The sequence below is a fragment of the Pteropus medius genome, unplaced genomic scaffold, assembly GCF_902729225.1.
Source record: "Pteropus medius unplaced genomic scaffold, Ma_sr-lr_union100, whole genome shotgun sequence".
Taxonomy (NCBI): domain Eukaryota; kingdom Metazoa; phylum Chordata; class Mammalia; order Chiroptera; family Pteropodidae; genus Pteropus; species Pteropus medius.
Genome location: NW_024340696.1, coordinates 24,423,467 through 24,451,401, shown reverse-complemented (window position 1 = coordinate 24,451,401; position 27,935 = coordinate 24,423,467). Strand labels below are relative to the sequence as shown.

The window sequence follows — 27,935 nt, the reverse complement described above, 5'->3', positions numbered from 1 at the left end:
TTTGTGTAATTTTAAAAAAAGATCAATAATAAAGCTTTTCTTCCATTTTTTAAATCTGACTCTCATTATTACTGTTAGTTATCTGGCAGTGAACCTGTATACCAGTAGTTCTAGAATCATCTTAAAAGCTTTTAAAAGATACAAATGCTGGGCTCTACTCCAGACCAATTAAATCAGAATCTTTGAGATGGAGCCCCAGGCGTCAGTACTTTTTATAAGCCTCCCAGGAGATAGGAGCGTGCAGCTCTTTGAGAACCACAGCTGTGTAAAAACCCAAGTTTAACACTGACAACATGACCAAGGGATGACTATAATCTAAACCATAAGGGATGTGGTTCAAAACCATAAATCTCCCAAAGCATGTTTCAACAGGTCACTGATACCTGGAAAGAAAGAAGGAAGGAAGGAAGGAAGGAAGGAAGGAAGGAAGGAAGGAAGGAGAAAAGGAAGGAAAAGAAGAAGGGAAGGAAGGAAAGGAGAAAGGAAGGCAGAAAAAAAAAAGGTATGTATGCATCATATTTCTTTACTGGGAAGTAAAAATGACTCCTTAAAATTTAAGTCTGTGAAAGTTGTAAAAAGTCCACACCTTTTAAGGTCCTTAATCTCTGCTTATTTTAGAAGGAAGACATTGCAAAAATCTACTGAGTTTAGTTTCAGATGTGGTTTCTCTTTTTCTGAGGCCATTATTTAATTCTTACTTAATTCATCAGTCAAGGATGAGTTCAATGTGCAGGCACCCATGTCATCAGAATGGGTGATAGTTTACAGCTCTGGAATCAATTGCTTTCTCTAAACTTCAACCATCATTACCAATTAACATTTACTGATTTCCCATAATAACTCTTTTAATTCTCCATCTTCTATTGCTTGCATCTAAAATAATTTTCAAAAGCATATACACTTGTTTAGTATGAACATACCCCTGCAAACATTTCTCCTAACGGCGAAATTCTGTTGGCTCTTAAATAGAAAATTACTATCTTAAATCTAAAAACAAGGTCTTTGCTTTTTATAAACTCTATTAGCCATGGAATTTTTAAAAACTCTAACATTTAAACTATATATCGCGTGAAAGAGTGCCACTGATAACTACTGTTCAATCTGTTTCCTATACTTGGAGAAAAAGAAAGTCCATAAGAGATGGACTACAACCCTAAGGCTAGGTTTTCAATATTATTTTTAAAAAGCAAAATGTAGTCACTATAATTACCATTCAGTTCTTTCTGGTGCATGACAAATGGTAGACATTTGGATGGTTCTATATTGCCTAGTTCTGGTCACAGTAAGCAATGGTCAGCGTGTTCTGGCATGAAGCTAAAGTAAACTCTAAAACCATTGGTAGTGGAAAGGAATAATCTATGTCTCTTCTAAACCTTAGTTTTTAGATCATTTACTAAACTATCCGGCATCTGCAGTGAGTTCAAAGGGTGTCTTTTTACTTACCGATCTCTGTTCTAACCTCTTTTATCATCTGGCCTTTTGGAGAGAAATTATCTAAATACATTGGTCTGTTAATGGATTCAGCTACTTATAATATCCATGCAATCATTTTCATAAATTCAAATGAAAAATAGAAAAAAAAACAAGCACTTAATATCTATTAATGCGCACAACTTTGTACCAGATCCTAATGAAACATACGTGAATACTTAGCTGGATGGTAAGATATATGTAGTTACATATTTAATTTTGTTTGATGTCTTCTCCTGACTGCTTCTTAGATTGTCATATGTTTATTAGTTTTTGCACACTTTCTGATTAATGCTATCTATATTGTAACTCCAGCTAAAATTGCACCAAAGTATCTTGAAAACCAGCTAAACTACAGTAATAGCTCTGTTCACAAACTTTTCACTATCACATAAGAACAAGAAGATAAGATGGAAAACGTGACGACAAGATATGTGAATGGCAGTGCAGGGTATTGAGAGAAGTGGGGATGGAACATGGAGCAGTTTTAAAAGAGAAGAAGACATGGAAGAGAAACATCACTGGAGAAATGGGAGCTATAGGAGTCTTTTTCATGTATGGACACTTCAATCAGGCATGGTTATAAGCCAGGTATTTTTGTATTTCATTCCATTATATTTAAAAGTACTCGGCACATTCTCCAGCAATTCCATGGAACAAAAACCATTTGTTGAGAGCTTGCTACTTTGTACCATAACTTTAAAAAGAGCATAAAAATGAATTTTAGGTCTTTAAGTTAAATCTGTATTTAAAATAGAAATGTTATCTCTCTTTTAGGTGACAGACAACATCCCAGACAGGTAATCTGTTCTGGCTAATGGAAAAGTTGAAAAAACAAGGAGAAGGATGTACTCAAACTCAGATAGCTTAATGCTTTCCAATTTCTTGGGAGTAGAAGAAGTTTGTTATGAAATAGAACCCATCTCGCAGACAGCGGGCCTTCTGCCAGCACTGCTTTCATGATCCCAAAACAAAACGAGAGAGAAATGTCTGGGTCAGGACCTCTCCCTCCCTCCCTCCCTCCCTCTCTCTCTCTTTCTCAGTATATATGTGTGTGTGTGAGAGAGAAATGAAAGCCACATATGCACTTTTGCAGTGGTGGTGTAACTATCCAAACTGCTGGTTTAAGTCCATCTTCGTTGTAACCAAAGTCAGTTTATTTACCAGATTTGGTCACAATGACCTTAAGGTATAGAGTATTTTTAGAAGGTTAGTGCTGGTATCAAATATGAATGGAAGACATTTAATATTTTAATGACCAGATTTTCATGACCAGATCTTGAACTGGTCAGAATTAGGTGTCTGCTCAGATGGAAGAATCAGATTATAATATGTAATCTGAAAATGTTGGTTCATTTATTTATGACAGCAGCCATGCTGAAAACTTAAAACCCCCAGGGTTGCTTGCTTTTCACCAGACCATTTCACATTTGCCAGTGTCAGAGGTGCGACATCTGTTGTAAATAAGCATCCGTTTGGCCTGAAGAAATACAATTCCACTACTGCTTTTGTGTCAACTTTTATAAATTTTTTTTTCTTTTTTTGCTCATCACATGATGTCTTTTAGGCTTGGGCTCTGTTAACCAACCTTATTTTTAGGGCTGTAATTATTTCATAAGTCATTCTAAAGGATTAATATCTTTTTCTTTATGTATACAGTGAAAACATTTTTTTACTACTAAACATTTGTCCAAAAGCACAAGAAATTTTAAAAGAGGAATTTCATGATTACTTGATAGGTGAAGGAATAATCTGTTATCTAGAGAAGTGAATGTAAACATCAAAACAACATATGAAAGAATTTAAATACATAAAAAAAATTACCTTAGGTATATATAAAAAAAAGTCTTAGGTATACAGATAAGGACTGCAAAATAAAAAAGTAACTACCTCATATTTTATCACACACACCTCTCTGTGAAACACAGAAGGAAGACAGCATGAGAAATTTCAAAGAAAGATACATACAGGTCAAGAATCAATGTCAGTGGCGTGATTGAGGAACGGCACAGAAGTTAGGTAAAAGTTCCAGACGTGCAAACTGGTTGTTTGCAAGCTGGAGGCAAAAGGGGGCTGGATTAAAAGATGCTATCCCAGTTTTAGCCAAGTGAGTTATTATAATTATTTAGCCAAAAGGGTTATTTAAAGCCTTGAAGTTACCATGACTGACTTACCTTTGAGGTAGATATGTAATAATAATAATATATTGGTAGTATCTGTGTTTCTATGCAGACAGAGTGTTAAAACATTTCTCTGTTATTGTATTACTAAATTAATATTATTACTGTTACGGCCGTATTACAGAATTAGTAGGAACTATGCATATGCTTTCCATTTTGATGACGTTTATATGAGTAGCATAAAAATTTTTTATAGAGGAGTTGTTGTCCTAGAGCACACTACTTGGTGTGATCTATCTAAAATACACCTTCAGGATTAATTCATGTGCAAGAGGCAAAAGGAGACTGTGCCAAACCATCTCTTATCTCTATAGCTACTCAGGAATCAGAAGGAGTTAAAACTATTCTGCTGAAATCACCAAGGAAAGGCTTCTAATGATCGATAAATTTGATCTCCTGTTCCAGCACCAGCTACTGCTGAGGAAAATGATGAAGTACAGACGAGAAGTAAATGACCTCTGTCCACTTTCCCCTCCAGCCCAATTGGTCTTCCTGTGACTGACTATATATCGCCCTTTGCCAAGTATCAGCAGTTCTTAAATTGTTCACCGTGTAGGTAGGTAGGTGAAAATTGAACAAGGAAAATCGCTACTGTGTTCAGATAACTCCATAAACTGTGATATTATCTCCTTTCCATGTAGGTCTGATTTTGAAAATTAAAGCTTAAGGTAAAGTCATGTAAGGTATTCTTGGCCTCGTGGCTACTTTTCACCTCCTCCTGACTGGGTGCAGCTGCCTTTCATGTCATCCAGCTTTTCATATGACTAAAGCTTGATGGTCAAACTGCTAAGACATCCCTGCAGATCTCTTCTCTATCAATGATACCTTAAGCAATCTCGTTTCCTTATTTGAACAATTTAAGGCTGTGACCCTGTGAACACATGGCCATTGACATAAAAAGAGATAGCTCTCAAGCCAAAGATGGAGGCAAAAAACTAAAGGTCTGTGGGTATGAGAAGAGCAGATAGTTCCCTGGACAGAGATGGGATTGTTTACATATGTGCAAATACTCTTAATAAGTGTTACCTGTTAGGACTAGACTCTATACGTTAACAAAATTATTTGTGCATATTCTACAGGCCAAAAATTGGCTTGTCTTGAAGGCAATTCCTTGAGTATTTAAACAATAAATTTTCCATCTCCTTTGGACTTCCTTTCAATTTGACTGGTAGAAATTTACATGAAGAATTTCATTCATTCTCTTAGTGAGACAAAAATAAAGTCACTGAATAAGTTTTCTATGTTTTTCTAACAAAAAAATTTTGAAAAATATCCTGGAAGATGTGGTAAAAGGAAGTAAACTTGCTTGGATAATACTTGATCTTTTTACTCTAAAAATGCATATATTTCAGAAAACTAATAAACATCTAAAATGATAGCTGCAAATAACAAAGTGTTCTTTACTTATACTGAAGTGGAAGTTCTCTTTATGTTTTATTTTTACAATTTATGTGAATACAACATATGTGTAGGGAAAAAGCTGTGCTTCAGTGGAAAACTGTGTATTGTCCAGATCTGGAGCCCACACCATAGATGATCCAATTCTGATTTCATGGAAGTTACTTTACAGCTCTTTAGGATGCTGGTAAATGACAGCAATGCCTACCAAGAGGCCAATTCTGTCCTGTCAGGTGAAGGTTCAAATGACTCCCTTTCCCCACAGCGGACAAAGCTAGTTTTGTCTTCATTTGCATATTAATTTCAATATTCCCTATCTACAAATAGCCTTTGGAGTCTCCTTTGAACTCTTATAACATTGCCTATTTCCTTCATTTAATTGAGTTAAATAAAATCTAACACTTGCTTAATTTATATCTGTATGACAGTCATGATATTACCTTTCTTAAAAATTATCCTTTAATTCTCATACTGTGAATATGCACCACAGAAGCCACTGGATGAGATATAAAGATCATTATGACATGGTCCTTGCTTATCTTTAAGCACAGAGAATCTAGAAAATAAATAAGATAAATGCACAACTAATTTTAACCTCAGAGTTATTGGACCCAATTTTAGTTTTTGTATTTCTTCTTAGTGATCTCATTTTTCTTACACCTTGAAACATTTTGTTCTTTCATAATCCTGGGAATTATTTTCAACTATGCTAAAAAGTAGCTTAGAATAATAAGAAAATTAAAAAATTTCTGAAGACATACAAATGGCCAATAGGTACCTGAAGAGTAGCTCAATATCATTAAACATCAGGGAAATGCAACTCAAAACCATAAATTAAATGGCCATCATCAAAAGACAAGGGATAACAAGTGTTGGGGAGGATGTGGAGAAAAGGGAACCCTCATGTATTGTTGGTAGAAATTTAAATTTGCGCAGACACTAAGGAGAACGGTATTGAAGTTTTTCAAAAATTTAAAAATATCATAACTATCATATGACCCAGAAACCCTTCCTTCTGGGTACATATACTCAAAGGAAATGAAATCACTATCTTGAAGAGATGTCTATACCCTCATGTTCATTGCAGCATTCTTTACAATAGCCAAGACATGGAAACAACCTAAGTGTCCATCGATGGATGAATGAAGAAAATGATAGATGTACATACAGATATATGTCATGTGCTACTTAACAAGGAGGATATGTTCTAAGAAATGCATCTTTAGGTGATTTTGTCATTGTGCAAACATCATAGAGTGCACTTACACAGACCTAGATGGCACAGCCTACTACAAACCTAAGCTACCTATTGCTTCTAGGCTACAAACCTATATAGCATGTTACTGTACAAAAACAGGTTAAATTAAGCACAAGAGAAAATGATGCAATCAAGAGACACATAAACACAAGATGTATGAGGCTGCTGCTAGCATAACCAGCATCACTACAAACACATGAGTAATGAATGCGTTGTGCATTTTCTGTCATTACATAATTACATCAGTAGACAACAAGAACTTTTTAGCTCCATCATAAGCTTACGGGATCACGATAGCATATAAGATCTATTGTTGACCCCAAAATTGTTGAGGTCCATGACTATACACAATGGAATATTACTGAGACATAAAAAGGAAGTCCTGGCATTAATGACAACATAGATGGACCTTGAAGACATTAAGCTAAGTGAAATAATTCAGAGGAAGAAAATAGTATATGATCTCACTTATATATGGAATCTAAAAAAAAGTCATACTCAGAGTAGATGAGTGGTTGTCAGGGTCTGAGAGGGCTAGAGAAAGTAGTAAGGGGTTAGTAAAAGAGTATGAACTTTCAGCTATAAGATAAATAAGGTCTGAGAATCTAATGTAAAACATGGTGACAACATAGTCGATAACACTGTATTGTATTATTGAAATTTGCTGAGTAGAACTTAAATGTTCTCACTAAAAAATTAAACAAACTAACAAATATCTGAGGTGATGGATGAATTAACCAGATGGAAGGAATCCTTCACAATGTGTGTGTGTGTGTGTATGTGTGTGTGTGTGTGTGTATACATACATATACATATATACATATATACATATATATACATATATATATATATAAATTATCTTGATGCACACTTTCAGTATCTTAAAACTTTATCGGTCAATTGTACTTCAATAAAGCTAGGGGTGGGGAATGAAAAAACATTTCCCTTAGAGGACTTCATGCCACCTTAATGCATTTACTCTTCTCTAATATTTGATGTAATTTTCCCTTCAATTTGCCTACTTCTCAATTCACTATGCTGGAAAACACTGAAACAAGGGTCAGGAAACTTTGGCTCTTGTTTTTCGTTTCACTGTTAACTAACTCTCCATTTCATTTTCAAAATGGGGCTAGGACTTTAATTCTCTTGATTCTCCCAGTTTGATCTGTCTATGATCTCGGTATCTCTCTACTCTCATAATCAGCAAGTTAGCCTAATTTTATGACTTTCTCCAAGAAATATTTGTCAGCCCAGTAGTGATCAATGGGAGGTAAAAGAGATCCGAATTTTTCTAGAGTTAGTACTGGCAAGGTGGATACTAGGAAATGATAGAGGGTGAAGGGGGAGTATTTTGCTTATAAAAGCATTATTGAAATGAGTCAGTTCCAGCTGGGAGGAGAGGCAAATAGGACCAGAAGGAATTCAGAGGATTTCAAATACCTAAACTCAGTAGTCTCAATCTTCTCTAATGTCATAACCCTAAATATCAATTATAGTACATGTTCACCTGGAACTGAGATTATATAAATTATTACTCAATTGCCCCATGCAATCTTGGAGTACAAAACTATTGGCAGAAAACTTAATCTGTTTAACAGTATTCTGTATTGCCTCCATAAAGTTCTATTAATTATACAATTAAATCATTTTCTAATACCTGGGAAATAACCATTTTGAACTTAAGGCTCTCACAGAAAAAAAGAAAATTTAGAAATAACGTGATCACCTAGAGAGATGATAAAATAGTGGAATAAATCATCACTATTTCATTATCCTTCAGTTTTCTTATTGCATTGCCCACAATAGGGTCTGATTTTCCCATAAAAGACATCAGGGAACAGTAATTCTTTAAAGACATATTTTTGTAATTTTTTTTTGTTTACTTTTTCATTGAATGCAGTTGAGAATTCAGAAAATTTTCATTTTCTGTCGATAATGGCAAATAGAAGAAAACTGACAGATGTTCCACAATTGTTAGATGAATAAGAATACAAATACAAAAAGATGGCAGCACTCCAGACTCTTAATGATTTATAAGTTTGAGTCCCTAAAAAAAACTCAGAGTAACTTTGTTTTAATAAATTTCATCAGAAAATTTTGAAGATGAAGAAAATTGTAAAGATGTTAACTTGTGTATAATATAGTTTTACATATGGGGACTGTGCTCACTACTCCTATATACTAGAAACTATTCTTTCATTTAGTTTCCAGGATACTCTATTATTATATTGGTTTCGTTCTACCTTTCTGACATCATTTTCTTACCTTATTCTCAGTAACTTCCTGGATTCACCAAAGTCTAAACTTATGCTTATCTATCATCTCTCCTTTGAAAAACTGATCCATTTCCTTTAAAAAAACGATTTTTTTATGCTGATCACTCACAAATTATTCCCACTTTGATGTCTTCCTGTAATTTCAAACTCAATTAATCTCTTCAAGGCAAATTTGACCTCTAAGTTTCCAGATCTCTTCCAATATTTATTGATTTTTCCTGTAAGTTCTATCATTCATCGTTGCATTCATAGTATTTATTCTTACTTACTTGGTTGGCTCAAAGAAAAGGAAAGAAATTATTAAAATCTTTACTATCTTTTTGTCCTTTCAAAGCAAAATGGAAACATAAAGCTTACCCTTGGGTCAACTCTCCTAAACCTATTAACAGTTTTCTCTGTTTCTTATCAATTTGGGAATAGATTTCTGGTATCTTATCTTTATGCCATGCCAAAGACTGGTCATGCTAATTGGTACTTCAGGTATTTTTATCAGCACAATTGGCCCACTCAATAATCAACCAATGGCGATCACATTAGTATTATCTTAGATAATGTAAATAACACACACATAAATTTATTAAATCAGTCATTTTGTATTATTTTTTTAAATAATGTAGTAATAAAAACAATGAAAAGGTAAACTTAGGAGCTGGTGGAACATGAAGGTGAAAAAGAGAGTATTTAATATTAAAAGGGCAACATTATTAAAATGGGCAAGATATAGTGACTGTCAAAAAGAAATGAAAACATAAATTCCCACCTACTTTAATTTTTGTACCAAGTATTACTGTAATGTAGTCTAGTCAATATTGCAACATAACGGTCACCCACTGAGCTGTCATGTAACTCTCTGGCAGAAACCTCACCTCCTGGGCAAACTACCAAAACTCAGCTCAGTTTCCCATTATCTAGTCATCTTTTGACAATTCTTTCCGGCTTTTTTGACTAAACTTCAGTAATCATAAGGAGTTTTCAAAGAAGTAGTAAGGAGAACCGAAACAACTGTTAGTTGATGCGCATCTTTGGAGATACTGCTCATGTGAAATTTGAGGAGAGTCTAAAGTTAACCTCACAAAGGAGACATCATTGAAAGGACAGATGGTAGTTAAAGCCATGGGACGGAGGTTATTAGCAAAATCTGAAGAATGAGAAGAGGACTGCTGATAAAGCTTTCAGAAATACTTTGTTCAATAACTTTCAGGGAGAGGAATCAGAAGTCTAAGAAAGAAGAGTCAGCTAACTAGGAAGGAAGGCAAAAAAGGAGGCATTTCTCTAGTTAAAAATTAAAATAGTTTTATATTGGAGAAATTGGCTTACAGTGATCAAATAAGATGATTACAAAATAGGTTGATGGATTTGTCAAGCAAGAGGTAGTCTCAGGTAGAACATACAAAAATACAAAATAATAAAGGAACTAAAATTGAATTGCAGTGCCAGTATCATATTTAACAACCTCAAACACATGACATCTTAGGAAATAGGTTTGTCAAGGGGATTCACTTACTCAGAGAGTGTAGAAGCCCCTTCCAAATATGTACGCTACCTATTCTTTTGAAAATCAGCAGAGTCCAACAGAATGACAATCAAAAGCCTTTAACAGTAAATTCACAAAAAAGAAAAATGACACAGATACTTCTAAAATACTCAGATTAGCAAAACACTTTCAAAACTTAAAAAAAATCAATCATACAAAAAAAATCAATGAATTATAGTCTCTTCAAAGTAACACGTAAAAAGACACACTGTAACAATGAAAACAACTAAAAATACTAGGGAAAATATTTTTAAAACATCTTTTGGAATGCATTACTGATCAGGCAAGAAAGTAAGGAATGCTTAGAAGTGAAAAATAAAGTGAAAGCAGAAAAGTAGGGTGGTAAGCAGAGCACTGAAACATATTCTCACCCTAGAGGCATCTACAGATGCGTGTTACTTTGTAAGGAGGATGATGAGCAGAGGGGTCAGGTAACAAAGCTTAGGATTTGACTGGAAGTTGACAGTCTAATAAGAGATCCTGCTCCATTGCAAATAGAACCCCTCCTCCCGAAACTATATTCACAATGTAAAGATAAATGAAAAAAGCAACTTGCCCCTGCCCCCATGAAAACATTTCTACTCCAAACATGGTGACGGGAGGAAGAGAAAACAAATCGCTGCTGAGGACTGATAACTACAACCAAGATCGTGTATGGTGTTGTAGCTCAAGCGGAGATATGGCATGAGCTGAGAATTTATTATAAAATGGTTCCCATTTGGTACAAGTGCCTCCTGGCACATGACAAAGCAAACACACACAAAAAATCCCTGGAAAAAATGTATCTATTAGCCAAGAGTCAAAGAATTCCAATAGATAAAAGTCCAAGAAATATAAGCAGTTAAAACAATCATAAAAGATATAAGAAAACAGGGCACCAAAACTACACTCAGTAGAATCAGATCCAAAGATTTCAGATATTGAATTGACTATATACAGACTATAAAATAAATACATGTTGATATGTTTAAAGCAACAGTTCTTAACATCAGACCAATGTCTGCTTTTTATAATAAATATTTTTGTAGTGCCCCTATTCTTATTCTCAAGAAATTTAAAATAATATAATGTACACACACAGAGCACACTATATGTTTTCTTTATAATACAAAAGGGAAAAAGTAATTTATAATAAAATAGTATATGTTTTAATTTAAAAATGAAGTAATGAAACCACACTGGAAGACATAATGAAATTATCACTTGTTTATGATAAATTTGGATTTCAGAGAAGCCATTCCATACAAATACGGGAAAATAAAAAAAGAAAAGGTATAGGGGAATACTAGAATAAAAATTAGTGTCAGTGTACCTATACACAACAAGAGATAGGAAAATTACCTTAACTAAAGCAGCATAATATGTCAAGACAAATTAAGAAACAATCAACATGTAAGAAATCAAAAAAAACAACACTCTTCAAATGAGCTAGACTTATTACATAAGTGCAGTATCCAATTAATTCCCCATGTTGTAACATGGTAGACAATAGTGATGAAGTATAATATAAAACATATTAAGTATTTTTTTAACTCCATCACATGATGAGACATAACTTCAGTGTCAAGTATATAAAAAGACATTGGAAACCATATCTTTTAATAGCTGATGGAGAAAAGTTGATGGATTTGAAAATAAAATATTATACAGGAGGCTATAAAGAAATTGTTTCTGGGGACAGTACTACAGTAAGACTGAAAAACAACTTGCAACCCCAAAGAAATAATTTCTACATGTATTTTTTTTTTTTTTTTACAGTATAGATTCTTTATCTCTGTGTTACAATGAAAATCAAGAACACGTAGGTTCAGTAGATTACTGACCATGACGGACTTACTGTTACTATACCTGCTCTTTAGTAAACAACTATAAAACTGGGGGGGAAAAAACCCAGATATAAAGCAACTGTTTATAAGCACTGTATGGAACAACAGGCAGTAGAAAACTGTGATGCTTTATAGAAGGGGAATGTTTAAAGTAAGCACCATGTTTGACCTGGCTTTCTGCCTGAGTAGACTCTTGAGAAATAAGGGTCAAGAAGATGGAACCCAAGTATACAGTACAGTGGTGTCAGTGAGCTGAAGAGGTGAAGATTTGAGCTCAGGGTTTATGAAGCAATTCGTGGGACAGACTACTGGAGAGATTTGTGCAAAAGACAATCCTTTACCTCCATACACAGAGTGAGACTGCAAAGCATAACGGAAAGAGACTGTAGTTGTTTGGTGGAGAAATAAGCAGATACCCAAGGTCACCCAGTGCTGGGAAATACCAGAATTTTACTTAGCTAGGGTGAAGAGACCACACTGGATTCTGAGTCCAACACCTTGGGCATTCAGTTGAGATCCCAGTAAGCTCATATCTTACGAATAAAGAAGGACCATACCCTAGAGGAAAGGCCACACCCGAGGACTAAACACAAAACCAACAAACACTACAGTAAACTAGAACAAAAACAAGGCTGGCAGAATAAAAATCTACCAGTAATTCAACTGCCTGTCAGAACAAGATACAACACCTTGTAAAGAAGATAAAAACCCAGACTCCCTACAACCCATAAGCCACATGTTCTGCATATAATAAAAAAATTACTAGACATGTAAAGAAACAGAAAACCAACCCACAGGCAAGGAAAAAATTAGTCAATAGAAAAGACCTTGAAAAGATCCAAATATAGGAAATAAAAGGACTCAAGACAGCAATTATAAATATATTCAACAACATTAAGGACATAATGAATGAACAAATGGGAAATCTTGGCAGAAAAAAATGTAAACCATAAAAAGTAAAGCAACTGAAAATTCTAAAAATGAAAGCTATAATATCTAAAATAGAAAAACCACTGATTGGATAACAGCATCTTAGAAACTGCAGAGAAGTCAGTGAACTTAAACAGATTATCAAAAACAAAGAACTGAAATATATGAACAGAACCTCTATGACATGTGGGACAATATGAAATAGTGTGATATATATGTAATTCGTCTCAGAAAGAGAAGAGAAAATGGTTAAGAAAAAAATACTTGAAGAAATAAAGGCCAAAAATTGTCTAAATTTTATTAAAAAGATTTGAGTCAACAGATTGAAAAGTTTATACAACTCCAAACACGATAAATACAAAGAAAACCACACCAACGCACATCATAATTAAACTACTAAAAATCCAAATAAAGGAGCAAGGTGGAAAAAAAGACACATTTCATATTGTGAAACAAAGAAATCGAATGACATTTAATGTCTTCTCAGAAACAGTGGAGGACATGTGACAACGGAAGAACACCTTCAAAGTCATAAATGAAAAAATACTTGCTGAGAGAGTTTGTAGCTGGCAGACTGCCACACACACAAAAAAAAGCAAAAGGAAAAAGGTTCTTCAGGCTCAAGGTAAATGCTACTACATGGAAACTTAGATCTACACAAAGGAATAAAGAGAACTAGAAATGAGAGATGTATACATAAACATAAGATACTACCTATTTTCTACTCTTAGTTCTGAGGTATATATCAAATAAAAGCAAAAGAAATAACACTGAATTGTGGGATTTATAAGTTAAGATGAAGTAAATATATGACACAGTAGTACAAAAGATAACATTAGGAATGAATGAAATTACATTAATTATACTTTTGTAAATAAGATTCTTACATTTCATAGCACACGAAACAGTATTAACCAAAAAGAAGGCAGAAAATGAAGAACAGGGAAACAAGAAACAAATGATAAAAACAGAAAAAGAGCAAAATGGTAGACCTGTATCTAACTATATCAATAATTACATACAAACAGTCTCAGTGCTCCAATTAAAAGGCAGAGATTATCAGATTTAAAAAAAAAAATAAAACCTAATTATATCTTTGACTACAGGAGACACTTTAAATATAGTTGTAGATTTGTTGAAATTATAAGGAAGGAAAAACATAAACCACGCAAACAATAATCAAAACGGTGTAGCTCTATCAGACGAGGATACTTCAAAAAGAGATATGTTATAAAAGAAGTGAGAAATTGCATAAACACAAGGGTCACTCCATCAGAAAGCATTCTCAAATGTGAATGAAACTCACTTGCTGTTAAGGGAGTTACCAATTTCCAAACACAGGAAGCAAATACTGTCAGAACTCAAAGGGAAAATAAGAGAAATGCACAACCATAGTTGGATTTTAGCATCCCTTTCTCAGTAATTGGTAAAACAAGTACACACACACACACGATATAAAAGATATGAGCCACATTATAGAAGAATCCACACAATATCTGCAGAATAAGCATTCTTTTCAAATGTACATGGAATATTGTTCAGGACAGAATATGTTCGGGGACATAATGTAAGTCTAAATAAATTTCAAAAAGTCGAATTCATATATAATATGTTTTCTGATCACAATGGAATTAGGTTTAGAAATACATAAGGAGAGAGAAAATCTAAACTATTTTAGAAATTACACACTTTAAATAAAAGATCAAAGAAGAAATCACAAGTGTAATAAAAATGAAAACAAAATGTTAAAATTTGTGAGATTTCTTAGAAACTTAAAGCTTTAAATGTTTATATTAGAAAAGAAAGATTTAAAAAAAAATCAATGGTCTAAGTTTTTACCTTAAGAAGCTACAAAAGAACAAAAAAATCCCAAAGTAATTTAAATTAAATAAAGAGTAGAAATCAAAGAAATAGGAAACAAACGATAAAGTTAAGAAAGCCAAAAATTGGTTTAAAAAGATTAATAAAACTAACAAACTATTAGTAAAATTGATCAAGAAACAAGAGAAATTATCAATATCAGAAATGAAAGAAGAGATACTCATATGTTACAGACATTAAAAGGATATACAAAAATATTATTTATAATTTTATGCAAAAAACACTCCACGAATTAAAGACTCATTCCTTTAAAAAAATACAATGTAAGAAAACTGACCTAAGACTAAAGAGAAAATCTGAATTGCCTTTTGTGATGATTAATTTTATGTGTCAATTTGGCAAGGCCACGGTAGCCAGTTCTTGGTCAAACACCAGTCTAGATATTTCTGTGAAGGTCATTTTTAGATGTGATTAACATTTAACTCAAGAGACTTTGAGTTAAGGAGATTACCCTCACATAATGTGAGTGAGCCCACTCCAATCAGTTTAAAGTTTTAAGAGAAAAGAACTGAGGTCCCTGAGAAAGAGGGAGTTCTGCCTCCATACTGCCTTTGGATTTGAGCTGTAATATCAACTCTTCCCTGGTTCTTCAGCCTATTGGTTGGCTCTGCAAATTTCAGACCTGCCAATCTCCAGGAATTTTGCCTTCAGACTGACTTCACTTCAAGGTGAGCGAGCCTAAAGGCAACGTCAAGAATTCTCTGGGTTTCCAATCTAGTGGTCCTGCAAATTTTGGACTTGCCTGTCCCTAATAGTAGCATGAACCAAATATATATATCCCATTTCCCCAGAGAATTCCATTATACCTTCCGCCCATTAAAGAAATTGAATTCGTAATAAAAAAAAATTTCAAAAAGGAAAGCTCTAAGCCCAGATGGTTTCACTGGTGAATTCTATCAGACATTTAAAGAAATTTTAAAAATAAATGATTCAATCTTACAAAACTCTTTTTATGAGAACACTTATTTAAGAAGATCCAAATAATCTTAATACCTAAACCTGACTAATACATTACAAGAAAATAAAATTATACACTACCATTTTTCATGAACATGGACATACAAATCATTAGCAAAATATTAGTAAAAAGAGTGCAGCATTATATAAAAAGGATTATGTATGATGACCAATTGGAGTTTATCCAAGAAATGCACAGTTGGTTTATCACCTGAAATGTCAGTTAATTAATTCACTATATTAATAGAGTAAAAGAGATAAAAACATCTGGTCATTTCAGTACAAACAGATAAAAGCATCTGACAAATCTCAACATTCATTCATGATTAAAAACTCTCAGAAAGTAGAAAGAGAAGAAAAACTTCCTCAACCTGACAAAGGACTACTATCATTATTAACAGTGAAATACTGAACACTTTAACACATCGTTATAAGAAAAAAAAAAAAAGGCAGGAATATTCACTCACCACTTCTAAACAACATTTTTTATCGAAGAACATTTTAGCTAACAATATGGGAAAAAAGGCATAAAGATGGAAAAGTAGAAGGAAAATTGTTTTCATTTGTAGACAACACAATTGTTAACATATAAAATCCTAAGAAATCTACAAGAAATAGAACATATAAATATAGTAGTCACTAGCTTTATTTTATATACTAGCAGCAAAAATAAAAAAAATAAAAAATATTTACAATAGCATTATAGTATATAATACTCAAGAATACAAAAGATATGGCAGACTTTATATACTAAAAATTACAAAACAATATTCAGAGAAATAAAAGAAAACCTAAATAAGTGGTTATATACCAGGTTAAGGAATCTGAAGACTCAAATTGTTAAGATATCAATTCTTACCAAATTATTCTATGATTAAATGCAACCTCAATCAAATTCCCAATCGACAAGTTCATTTTATAATTTACATAAAAATGCAAAGGACCTTGACTATTCAAGGCTATTCTGAAAAATATAAACAAGATTAAAGAACTGATGCTACCTGATCTCAAGACTTACTAGAAAGCTGCAGAAGGGGTTTTCAACCTTGTTATTATGACATTAGGATAGATAATTCTTATTATAGGTTGCTGTCCTGTGCAGTATAGGACTTTTAGCAGTATCCCTAGTCTCTACCTACAACACCGCTTCTCAGTTGTAACAATCAAAGATGTCTCCAGATATTGCCAAATGTTCCTCGAAGGGCAAAATCACTCTCAGCTGAGAAACAATAAACAAGACAGTGTGGTATTAGCATTAAGATAGACAAATAATATAGAGGGCAGAATCCATAAACATGTCACCTCTATGCGGTCAATTGATCTGCAACAAAAATGCCAAGGTAAATCAATGAAACAAATAAAGTCTTCATCAAAAAGGCATTAGAAAATTTAGATAAACATATGGAGAAAAAAAGAACCTCATCTTCTACTTCACACCACATATCAAAATGAGTTCATTTATGAGTGACAGACCTCATAAAAGATAAAAACAGCAGAACTTTCAAAAGGAAATATGGGAGAATTATTTTTATAATCTTGAGGTAGGCAAACATTTCTTAAAGAGAACATAATAAGCACCAACGATGATAAACAACTGATTATTAGATTCTACTAAAATTATAAAGCTTCTGCTTATCAAAAAACTCAGGTATAAAAGTGAAAAAGGTAAACCTCGGAAAATATTCTCAATACATTATCTGTCATTGAAATTGTATCCAGAATATATATAATGAATTATTATAACTCGGTAATAAAAAGGCTACCTAATTTAAAAATAAATGAACAAAAGAAGAAATATAAATGGCTCAAAGTATATGAAAAGATTCTCACCCATCATCATGGGAATGAAAATTAAAACTGAAATGAGACACCACTACACAGTCAGTAGAAAGACTTAAATTAAAAACATCAAAATTTTAAATACCGAGAAAGATGTGGAACAACCTGAACTCATTAAAATTGCTGGTTTAGAAAACGCAGTTTACTAAAAAGTTTGGAAAACTACCCTATGACCTAGCTATTCTACTATTATGTAATTACTCAAGAGAAAAATATGTGTCCACAAAAAACTTTTACAAAAAGTTTACAGCAGCTTTATTCATAATAGCAACACATTGTTAACAAGCCAATGTGTATCAATAGGTAAATGGTTTAACAAACTGTGATATATTCATACAAACACTACACAATAACTAAAATTAAAATGACCTACTGAACAGACATTAATCAATCTCCTAAACATGTTGAGAAAAACAAACTAGACAAAACTATGACAGCATGACTCATTCCAATTATGATAAGTTCAGGCGAAACTAAACTATGGGGACAGAAATCAAGAGTGGTTACATATAGAAAGCAGAGATTGGCTGCAAAGAGGCACAGGGTAATTCATAGAAGGACGAAAAAATACATTTGTCATATTTGTTCAATGAGTGTATATTTTATCAAAATGTATTAAATTATAAATTTCAGATCTGTGCATTTCATTATACATAAATTTTAACTGAATTAAAAATATGTAAAATATGAAAATATGAAAATTATTAAAAATATGCAATAATGTGAGATATTTTAAAATAATTTATTCATGTATATATGCTACTTGATAATATTTGAATTTAAATCTGTTAAAAGAAGTCTCAAATCTGTCCTGTAATATATTTACATATGACTACAAATTAACAGTGATATTGATATGATATCAATATTGATATTGATATATATATAGAGAGAGCACTGATATTTTTAAAAGAAATTATATATATATTATATATATGATTTCAGAAACTTTAAATATTAACATCGACCATTTGAGGGATGGAGAATATGGAAAACTCATCTAACCCAGTGATCTTTTAAATGATAATACTTTGGTTTCAATCTCTCCTTTTTCTCCAAATTAAGAAAAGACTACCCAGTATGTATAAAAATAAATATTAAAGTGATTTTTCTTGCTAGATAAGAAAGTAATCATCTATCTCTTTCACCTAAAATCACTAGAAACACCCCTTTATTAAAGTCACCACTGACCTCTATCCTGCCAGATTGAATGGCTGCTTCTCATCTCACCTTCTCGGCAGCATACCAACATAGTTAAATCACTTTCTCTTTGAGACACTTCTCTCTTTGAGACATAGCTAGCAAGGACTGTCTCTCTTCATTTTCCTCTCTGTCCACTCTTTTTTAGCTGTTCTTCTAATCTTAAGTTCTAAATTCTTCTCAGTCCTCAAAGTGCTCCCATCTATCCCCATGGCTTTAAATGCTGTCAGTACATTGATAATTCCCAATTTATATTTCCAGCACCTACCCCTACCTTGAACTATGAGATTTCTGTTCTAGAGGCAGCTCAAACTTAATATACCCAAAAGCCTACTTCTGATTCTCCAACTCTGCTTGCCCCCATCCTCATTTCAGTAAATGGTACTTTCATCCAACTGCTCACACCAGAAATTAGCAGTCATCCTAATTCCTCCCTTTCCCTCACACTTCATATCCAGTCTATCAACAATTCTCTTTGGCTCATTTAAATCATGTCCAGAATCTGACAGCAACTTCTTGGATGTTCACGACCACATCTCTGTCCAAGCCATCATCGCCTCTCATCTACCTGCATAATTAAAACAGCCTCTAAACTGGTCTTTCTGCTTCTATTCTTCTTCGCCAAGGGCTATTTTCCACAGAGCAGCCAGAGTGACTCTTGCAAGATAAACAAACAGAAAAAGGTCATGTCACTTCTTTCCTCAAAACACTTCAAAGCCTATCCATCTCACCAAGAATAAAATCAAACTTCATAAATAACCACAGTGCTATATAATCAGACCCCTGCCAATTTCTCAGCTCTCATCTTGCACTTCCTCCTTCAGCCACATCACTTTCATCATACTGACCAGCCTGGAGGAGCCTTGCAAACCGGATAAATTCATTACTGCCTTAGAGTCTTTGCATAGGTCTTGCCTTTTGAATAGAAATCACTTCCCCCAGAGCTATAGAAGGCTTGCTCCATCTCTTTATTCAGGTGTCTGCTCAGAAGTCATCTTCTTAGGTATTTCTTGACCACTTTACTTAAAATAGTCCTACGGTTAACCTCTGTCCCCTTATCCTGGGTATTTTTCTTTACAGCTGTTACTACCACCTGACTTTATATTATGCATTTATTTGTATATCTGTTTATTTGTCTCACATTAAAGCATTTGCTCCAGAATGACAAAACTCTGTGTCCCACTCCCAGCTACATGCTCAGTGCTAGAACAGTGCCTGGCACACAGGAGGTATGTAACAAACATTGGTGGAATGAATGATTTTATAGATGAGGTAACTGAGGCATACAGAAAGTCAAGCACTCAAGGCCACAGCTACTTTATTCAAGAAATACTCACTGAGGACTTATTATATACCACACTTGGTGCTTAGAGCTAGATATACTATGATGAATAAGAAGATCAGATCCTGTTCTCATGGACTGTACACATCAAAAGAACCCAGATTGTAGGTCTCATGGCCTACTGCTCTTTCTATTACACACACCTCTTTGAAACTTTAAAAAAGTCTTTTGAAATGGGCAGGGGACCTGAACAGACAGTTTTCCCAGGAAGACATACAAATGGCCAACAGATGTATGAAAAAAGATGCTCAACTTCACCAGCTATAAGGGAAATGAGAATCAAACCCACAATAAGATACCACCTCATACATGTCAGAATGGCTATTATCAATAAGTCAAGAAATAAGACATGTTGGAGAGGATGTGGAGAAAAAGAAATCTTCATACTCTACTCACAGGAATGTAAATGGGTGTGCAGCTACTATGGAAAATAGAATGGAGATTCCTCAAAAAATTGTGAATAGAGATACTATAGTACCCAGCAATCCCTCTTCTGGATATCAACTTAAAAATTTTGAAAACATTTATTTGTAAAGATATATGTACCCATATGTTTACTGCAGCATTATTCATGGTAGCCAAGACATGAAAACAACCCAAGTGTCCTTTGATGGATGATTGGATAAAGATGTGTCACATATATGCAATGGAATACTACTAAGCCATAAAAAGAATGAAATACTGCCATTTGTGACAACATAGATCAATCCTGAGAGTATAATGCTAACTGAAATAAATCAGACAGACAAGAAAAAGAATCATATGATTTCACTTACATATGGGGTATAAAACAGAAAGCAACAAATGAACGAACAAAACAAACAAACTCATAGACATAGACAACAGTATGATGGTCACCAGAGAAGAAGGGGGTTAGGGGAGAATAAAGAGGGTAGAGGAAGTCAAATTTACAATGATGGAAGGAAACTAGACTTTAGGTGGTGAGCACACAACACAATGTATCTGATGATGTATTATACAATTGTATACCTAAAACTTATATAATATTATTAACCAATGTTACCTCAGTAAACTTAATTAGTAAAAGAAAAGTCTTCTGAAAGAACTGAGTAAAGCTAGAACACAACATTCCTTAGCAATTCAATGACAACTAAGATGTCTACTAAAAAGTAAAGACATCCCTTGGATGTCTACTTTTTAAATTTATTAATAACTGCAATTTTTCTTTTTTAAAATTAAGGTATAATTGACATACAACATTATATTAGTTTCAGGTATAAAAGATAATGATTTAATATTTGTATATACTGTAAAATGATCACCACCATAAGTCTAGTTAACATCTGTTACCATGCATAGTTTTTTTTCTTGTGATGAGAACTTTTTAAGTGTACTCTCTTACTAACTTTCTAATACAACCTAATTTAAAATTTTTTGATATATTTACTTAGCCTAGGTGAGCCCTATATATTTCTTACAGCATCACTTGCAAAACAGTCTTACATTTTATACCATATCTTGAATTTCCTAATAAAACAAAGTACCTTAATTAATATTTCTCAGATATTTTGGTGATCTCCGACTCACACACACAATTTTTTTTTAATTAATGAGGCCTATAATTGACCTAATATAAAAACATAAAGTAATTTTAAAACACTTTAAAATAATTTAGTATTAATTAAAAGTACCAACTATAAGAAAAAAACACTTCAGAAAATAGAATAAAAACAACCCAAGGATGAAAGAATATCTAAGCTTAAAAAAATTTTTTTTAAGGTGGTATTAGCTAGCACATCACATATTGATCATTTGGAGAGAGACATGGTTAAGTTTACAGTTCTGAGTTCTGGCCAGGTTTTGCTCATAATCTCACCAACTGGACTTTGAAAAGCAGCCTGGCCATGCCATTCAGGACATCAGACTTCCTTCTCGAGCCAAAAAATGAGTAATTTTTTTTTTAACATGTTCAAGTGTGTGCAGACATGATAGCTTTTTTAAGTTTTGAAAAAAGTAAAATTTAAAACAAGTAAATTTAGAGTCACCCAGAATTTAATTAAACAGGCCTACCTATATAAATATACGCAGGAGAGTCATACAGTGCCTTCAGGTATTCCTGTTATTTTTCTCAGCCTATGATGGGATTATGTATCTGTTTTTCTATTACTACTCTTAACAGTTTAACTGTTAGACTCTTCATGATACATATACCTGTAGCATTACTTTCCCCTTCTATCTTTGACAATATCTTTCTTATACATCATAGATCTAAATTTGGCTTATTACGTTGTATTTTGTACATAAATATCAGACGTAAATTTTTAATAACTATGAATAGAAATTAAGTTGATGCTTTTAAAATAATTTCCAATGACCGTATTAATTCAATTTTTAGAGCATAAAAAATAGATCAACCTATGTGACATAACAGTTTATGGAATCATTATAGAAATTTAAATTTCTATTTAAAGTACTGTACCTCTGACTTATCAACTATAAAACTGGGATTCCTGTACCAAAGGAATCTCATGAATAAAATAACTTATATTCCTATCGAAACCAGTGGGATTATTTTGGTAGTGACAAGAAGACTTGACAAAGTGATTTTAAAGTTCATCCAGAAAAATAAATGAAAATAGCTACAAGAATATTGTAGAACAATAATAAAGTGATATTCACTTTCTAGGTACAATAAGGTATTAAAAATATATAGAAATTAAAACAATTGCTAGAAGAAAAGGCGGAACAAAAGCAATGCAAAATTAGAGAGCCCTGAAACATAAATACTAGAAGAAATACGGAGAATGAATCATGATAATGAAAGAGGCTTCGCAAATCTCTGGAAAGGGTTCAAACAAGGGATGCTGAGTATGGGGAAATTCAGAATAAAGCTTCATATTATATAAAGTTACAAATTAAATTTTAGATAGATTTAAGAGTTAAAAGAAATAAACCAGAATAAATTAGATCAATATTTATCTGGCCATCAGATGGGTAAGAAACAAAATGGAGGCACTCACCAAATAGAAGTAATAAAATTGAATATAACAAAAATTATCATAGATGAGTCAAAATTATTACTTGTAGGTGAAAATATTTTATACTTGAAAATCATAAATGCACTGAAAATTTATTAAAATCAATAAAATAAGCTAGTAAGGTGGCTGGTTATAAAATTTTATATAAAATCAATCCTCTTTAGAAAAAGATTATAAAAATAAAAGAAATCCCATTTTTAATAGTACACACACACACACACTCATACATGCACACAATACACCCCAGGACAGACTCTGTACATGTGTTTAGATTTACTCAACTGTGCTTTCATGCTAACAAAGTATAGTTTTCATTTTCTCTATTTAGGTTTTGCCTATCTCTTATTAAGCTTTATTACTGTTTTTTTTTCCCCCTTTGGTAAATGGAATAAATTCTTCAGTGAGTGGAGAAAGATACAGAGAGGTTCTTTATTCAGCTATCCATCCTCTATCCTCCTATCTCCCCTAGCAGAAGGGTCATGGTTTGATAGTTTATTTACTGCCGGCTCCGAAGAGCAGAAATTATACCTTCCACAGCTCAGAGATTTGCCTCTGCTCAAGAAACGCTAAAAGCCAGCTTCTTACTCTTCTTAAGGGGAAGAAAAACCACAATTGGAGACCAGAAACAAAAAAAACCTCATATGCACAATGTAACTTAAGGAAGAAAGATGCACTTTTAGAAAATGTAGTTCTCACTGAAATTTTCTGGAGAATTTTAATATAAACTAGTATAGAATATAAAAAAACAGGCTTTCCAGAACTAAAAACGATTTCAAATTTTAAAATTGAATAGAAAAAAACAGTAAGAGGAGATAGTATACTTGAGAGAGAATTCAATAGTCTAGAAGTTCAAGAAAAACAAACTTATAACGAAAAGCAAGACAGGAGATGGAAATGCTGAGAGAAAAGATATGAAACTTTAAAGACCAATTTAGGAGCATTAATATTTGACTAACAAATTCCAGAAGAAGAAAAGGAAACAAGTAAAAAATTTTTTTTAATAATAAAAGAATATTTCTAAACACATGAAGAAATGAATATTTAGAACAGGTGACATTGTTTTGTAACAAGACTTTCTCAATGAAGGAAGTAGCATGTTGATTTACTTACATAATGGCACAAGCTCCTTGTGTTGTTGGAAAACAGAAACAAACTGCAGACTGACTACTTTGAATAGTACTGTTTTATGGACATCGGTTGTTTCTGCCTAACTTCATCCAGTATCTATTTTCATAACACCTTGATGTTCTTTTGGAGAGTCTTCTTTCCCCTACTTTTAATCCTTGTAGTCTGAATTAGACTCATTTCATTCCTCAGCTCAAGAGGTGTGCAAATGATTCAAGTCGATCGAATCAGAGTGTCACATTATAGGTTAGATCAATAAAATCAATCCTAGGCTTTTGTTAGAATTGCTGATAATTCTACCCTTGGCACTTGAATTTAGCACTCAAATCCAGATGTATCTGAAAACTATTCTAATTCCTAGAATTATAAATTATGTGAGTCAATAAATTTTCTGTTTTTCTTCTTAAGCCAGTGGTTCTCAAACTTCAGAGTGTATTGAAATTATCTTCAGGGTTTGTTAAAAAAAAAAAAAACCCAGAAAACAGTTTCTGGGACCAATACCCTGAGATAAGTCTGTATGAGATCTGAGAATTTTTATTTCTAACAAAATCCCAGTGATGCTGATGCTGATCTAGGGCCCACACTTGAGAATAACTGCTTTAAGCCATCATGAATTGGTTCATATAACTTATACCTGAAAGATTAGTGCCAATTTATCTCGTCAGATGAAAAACAAATAAGTCTTGAAGCAAAGCGGAAATTAAAATTAATTTTAAATTGCCTAGAAAATAATTAGAAATTCATACCAAAACTTGTGCAACAGTTAAGCTTTTCTTAAAGGAATATCTATGTTCTGAAATCCTTATTATTTATAAAAATATAGAGTAAAAATAAGCTAAATATTCAATTTATGAAAATAGAAAAAATATAACAATTAACAAAAGATAGAAAACTTTATACAGGAAAGATATGAAAGTGAAGAAATAGAAAATCAACAAAAACACCAGAAAATGTAGATAAAAATTAATTATTTGAAAAGGTAAACCCATGAGAAACCTAAATAGGAAGAGAGAAAATAAAAATGTAAAATGCTAGGAATTGTTAAAATCCAAATGCATATATGGAAGTGACTAAAAGAATAAAAAAATTTTATTACCACAAATTAGAAAATCTAAAGGAAGTAAATAATTTTGCAGCAAAAAATTACCAAATTTGAATGGATAGGAAGCAAAACAACAACAACAACAACAACAGCAAATTAACAGACAAGAATCTGGAAATGTAAGTTTTTAAACTACAAATGGGAAAGAGGTTAGATGTTTTTAGCTTAGTTCTATCACCTTTTAAAGCTATGGGCATATTTTCACCATGCACACTTATCAGTAAAATATTTTTGAACAGCCACCCCAATATATGTTTATTGTTTGTATTTACAGATTAAACTAGTATACATTATAAAACAAAAAGTATAAAGTATATAAAATATAAATACAAATTGTGATTTTTTTTCCATGTATGAAGAAAATGAATATATTATCTTGTCTATCCCTTGGAATGTGGACTTTCCACTTGGGAAATCACTCTTTAATTCTTATCTACATTAAATATTCTACAACATGGAAAGAGACAGAAAACTCCCTAATACATGAAGCTGGAATAACCTTAATAATAAAACATGATGAGTAAAATACATAAGAAATCCAAGTTATGGACCAATAAATGTGAATTGAATACATCAGCATATCATGACTAAAGTTTTTTGTCCCCCCAAATATAAGAATAGTTCAACCTTAGAAAACAACTATAATTCATTTTATCAATAAACTGAAGTAGAAAGTTAATAATTATTTTAATAGATGCTGAAAAGATTTTTTATATAATCCAACAGTTATCCACAATAAAAATTGAGCAAAAGAAAAAAGCAATTAAACATGATGATTATTTATGAAATAATAGCAAACAGATTAAATTTGAAATATTAAAGCCATTTTCACTAAATCAGAAGACAAGATGCTTGCTGTCACCAGCATTATTTAACACTATTTAGGAAGTTCGAGCCCACTCCATAAGAACAGAACCAGCTCTTCACTATAACATCAATAACCAGTTAAAACAAAACTTAAAAAATCATTCACAATAACATCAAAAGTTAGAATACCTAAGAATATTATAATGGATGTATATAAATATCTTATAGAAAGACAAAAAATAACTTGAAAAAAATGGGTCAAAATAGCTCATATGCTCCTCTTATCCACTTCTCCAAAGTAAGCACTATGATGAACTTGGGGTTTATCATGTTTTTATATTTTTATCATACATGTAAGTATCCGTAGACAATACATCATATCACTAGATGGGTTTTAAAAGTTAATAAAGATGGAAGATCTTTCTGCAACTTGCTTTGTTATTCGCATTACAGTGGGCTTTTTAAAAGAATTATCCAAATTGATAAAAGTAGCTATAATCTGTTCATTTTGACTCTATATCATCTTGTGAATATACTATAATTTAGCCATTCTCTTGCTAATAGACATTTAGGTTGTTTCCAGTTTTTTGCTATTACAAACAATGCTGCAATAAACATTTTCTTTGCACCATTGACTCTGTGTGCATGTGACCACGACCCATGCTGAGAAAACATTTTGAATCATGATTCAGTACTCACAAATGCAAATGCGCATAGCACAAACCCAAAGTTCATGAGACAATAGTCACTATATACAGTGCAGAGATGAATTTTATTCTAGTTCATTAAAAAAAAAAACTAATAATACTGGGCATCACCCACAAATTAATATCAAAAGCCACTAGAGTGGCTCAATTCACAGGTTGGAAAACACTGCTCTGGGAAATCCACCTAGAAGTGGAATCAAAGATTATGAAAAAATTTGATGCTATCAGATATTGCCGGATTGCTCTCTAAAGTGGTTGTATCAATGAAGAATCTCATCAGAATTGTGTGACATTCTTCACAACACTTGGTTATGGTCAGACTTCAAAATTTTTGCTATTTCAATGAGAGCGAAATAGTATCTCATTTAAATTAGTAATGCTAAACATGTTTTTGTTTATTGAACATTTTCTTTTATAAATTACTGCTTGTTTACTCCTTTTTCTATTGTTTTTACTTCTTCTTGATCTGTAGTCCTTTATATGTCTCATATATTAATTCCTTATCAACTGCATGCATTGCAAATATCTTCCCATTCTATATCTTATTCTCTAACTTTGCTTATATTGTTAGTGCTGGACTGTTTTACGTCAATTTGGTTTTGGCTGGTAACTATGCTTCCCAGAATCTTTCTCTGGATAAGGTTTTGGGTGAGGATTATCCAAAAGAGAAATTTGTACATGATTTGGAAGGCAGAAGTGAAGCAGAAGCCATTATTCTTGGAGGGTAATCATGGTCAGACAGATCTGTCCATCAGGCCCCAGCTTTTTCCCTCTAGCGCTCTGTGCCCAGCTTGTCTTCCTGATGTTGGCCCTGCCGGCCTGCTACCAGCCTTGTCTGCAAACCCAGAGAGGCTGTAGCTACACAGAGGCAGCAGTTTCATAGACCTCAGGGGCTCCCTCTTCCCATTTCCCCTGCAATAGCCAGATGTGATGGCTTTTTGGAATTCCCTGCAAGTTCTGATTTGTCTATCTAGCCCAGGGCTTCTGAAGACTGGTTAGTGACTATTTCTTTAATGCACTGACTCATCCCTTCCCCACCATACTTATATAACAAATATTGATATCTAGCTGGAAAAGCCCCTACACACTTCTATTTTCATCTAC

The 27,935-nt window shown here is 32.9% G+C and overlaps 1 protein-coding gene across 4 annotated transcripts in view; it reads right to left on the bottom strand.

Annotated features, from left to right (window-relative positions):
• LIN28B (lin-28 RNA binding posttranscriptional regulator B) overlaps nucleotides 1-27,935 on the bottom strand; it is a 101,913-nt gene that overhangs the window by 10,823 nt on the left and 63,155 nt on the right. The gene's annotated exons all lie outside the window — the stretch shown is intronic.